Here is a 2,327-nt window from a genome sequence, read left to right as displayed (position 1 = left end):
TGTGACCGTCGCTATGCAATTCTGACCAGCGGAACGCCACAGGCGAAGTTAGAACAACTTCGCCATAGGCGAAGTTATAACAACTTCGCCATAGGCGAAGTTAGCACAACTTCTGCCATAGGCGAAGTTATATCAACTTCGCCATAGGCGAAGTTGTACAGGCCCAAGCCCGTGAAGTTTATATATATATATGTGTGTCGTGTTTAGGGTTAGGAATCCAGTAATTCAGAGAGTTGTGTGTTACAGTTTGAGTGTCGAGAGAGAACAAACAGAGAGAGAGTGTCGTTAGGTACGACCCGAGGTAGAGCTCACCTCGGGTCGGACGTGTTTCTGTTTATGTTACGGTATGTAACGTGTTTGTTTAATTATTATTATAAAGAATCTGCAGATTTGTTTATCCCGTTCTTGTATTTGTTCGTGTATTTGTTCGTGTACGTGTTTGTGTTCTTCATCTTGTACACCATTAACGAGTCTAGGAGGATTCCGCACTCCTAGACCTCGTGCGGATCTCTTATCGATCGGCGAAGCCCCCGGGGGGACCTACATGATGTTTTTGTAACAGATGATCTTTCGTGTTTGTTAGAATTGAGAGCAACGGTCAAAGGGGAGTCTGTTGGTGCATTTTGTGACCGTCGCTATGCAATTCTGACCAGCGGAACGCCACAGGCGAAGTTAGAACAACTTCGCCATAGGCGAAGTTAGCACAACTTCTGTCATAGGCGAAGTTACATCAACTTCGCCATAGGCGAAGTTGTAACAACTTCGCCTACAGGCCCAAGCCCGTGAAGTTTATATATATATATGTGTGTCGTGTTTAGGGTTAGGAATCCAGTAATTCAGAGAGTTGTGTGTTACAGTTTGAGTGTCGAGAGAGAACAAACAGAGAGAGAGTGTCGTTAGGGACGACCCGAGGTAGAGCTCACCTCGGGTCGGACGTGTTTCTGTTTATGTTACGGTATGTAACGTGTTTGTTTAATTATTATTATAAAGAATCTGCAGATTTGTTTATCCCGTTCTTGTATTTGTTCGTGTACGTGTTTGTGTTCTTCATCTTGTACACCATTAACGAGTCTAGAAGGATTCCGCACTCCTAGACCTCGTGCGGATCTCGTATCGATCGGCGACGCCCCCGGGGGGACCTACACAAATCCTAATATTTTTGGACAAGTTGAATCTAACGAATATTTGAATATGCAGCTGAAAATGAAAATCTGCATTTTGTCTCCCTGGTATATGGACCAATTCGACAGGTTAAACACTGAAAAAGATTTTGCCAACTTTGGACCATTGTGATATTTGGGCGGGTCAATCTGACTCCTTGCCGTCAGTTGACCTTGAGTTGACTAACCAAAAAACCTTGAAATTACCCTTTTACCCCTGAGTCTATAATTAATCCTAAAACTAAAGATCAAAAATATCGTGTAGAGGGTGGGGTTCGAACCCCCGACCCCTGGTTTAACAACAAACAACACCAACCAGTTGAACTGAACTAACTTTTAATAAAACTACACAATATGTAATATATATTAAGCATTTGAAATAGTTTCTTGTATATATATATATATATATATTCTGTATATGTGCTGTATATGTATGCTGTATGTATGCCGTATATATATGCCATATATATATGCCGTATGTATGCTGTATGTATGTTGTATATGTATGCTGTATGTGTTAGGGCATGTAAATTTGACACTGTGGATACGTTATCCTGACATATGTTCTTGGATCAGTTATCCTTAGACAGATCCTGTCAGGATCAGTGGTCCTCAGTACTTGGTATTATTAACAATTATTTCTTGTGTGTAGGTTGTTATTTAATAAGTATAACGGCTCCAAGACTTATTCCACCAGATATCTCGCTATTGAACTTGTCAAACACGTGGTCAAATGGCTGTAACACGTTTAGTGGGAGAAGTGGCGATTTATAGGACTTCGTGTTGAGTCACACATAACTGAGTGCTGAGGATATGTTATCCTTGAAGACGTGTCTAGATCAATTATCCTTCTGAAGAGTTCCCGAGCTATGTATAACGGCTGTATGACCAAGTCTGCCTAAACTTTCGCTCCAAGACTCCTTTATGCACGTGGTCAAAGTTATGGGAGCAGCTAGTGGAGTAGTTCCTTAAAAATAGGACTTATAGTTATTATTTCTTTTCTTTATATACTGAGATTATAATCGATTAGGTTATCATTCAACACATGTATCATCACACACACTCTAGAGCAGAAACAATTACTCTCTCTACTCACTAGCTTATTATTGTAATCTCGATCATATACTCCACAACGATTGTAATACTTTTTACCGTTAATAAACTTGA

This window comes from Bidens hawaiensis, unplaced genomic scaffold, assembly GCF_021521415.1.
Source record: "Bidens hawaiensis isolate Kalapana, Puna unplaced genomic scaffold, B.hawaiensis_p1.1 tig00010562_1, whole genome shotgun sequence".
NCBI lineage: Eukaryota > Viridiplantae > Streptophyta > Magnoliopsida > Asterales > Asteraceae > Bidens > Bidens hawaiensis.
Note: the sequence above shows the minus strand (reverse complement) of the source record.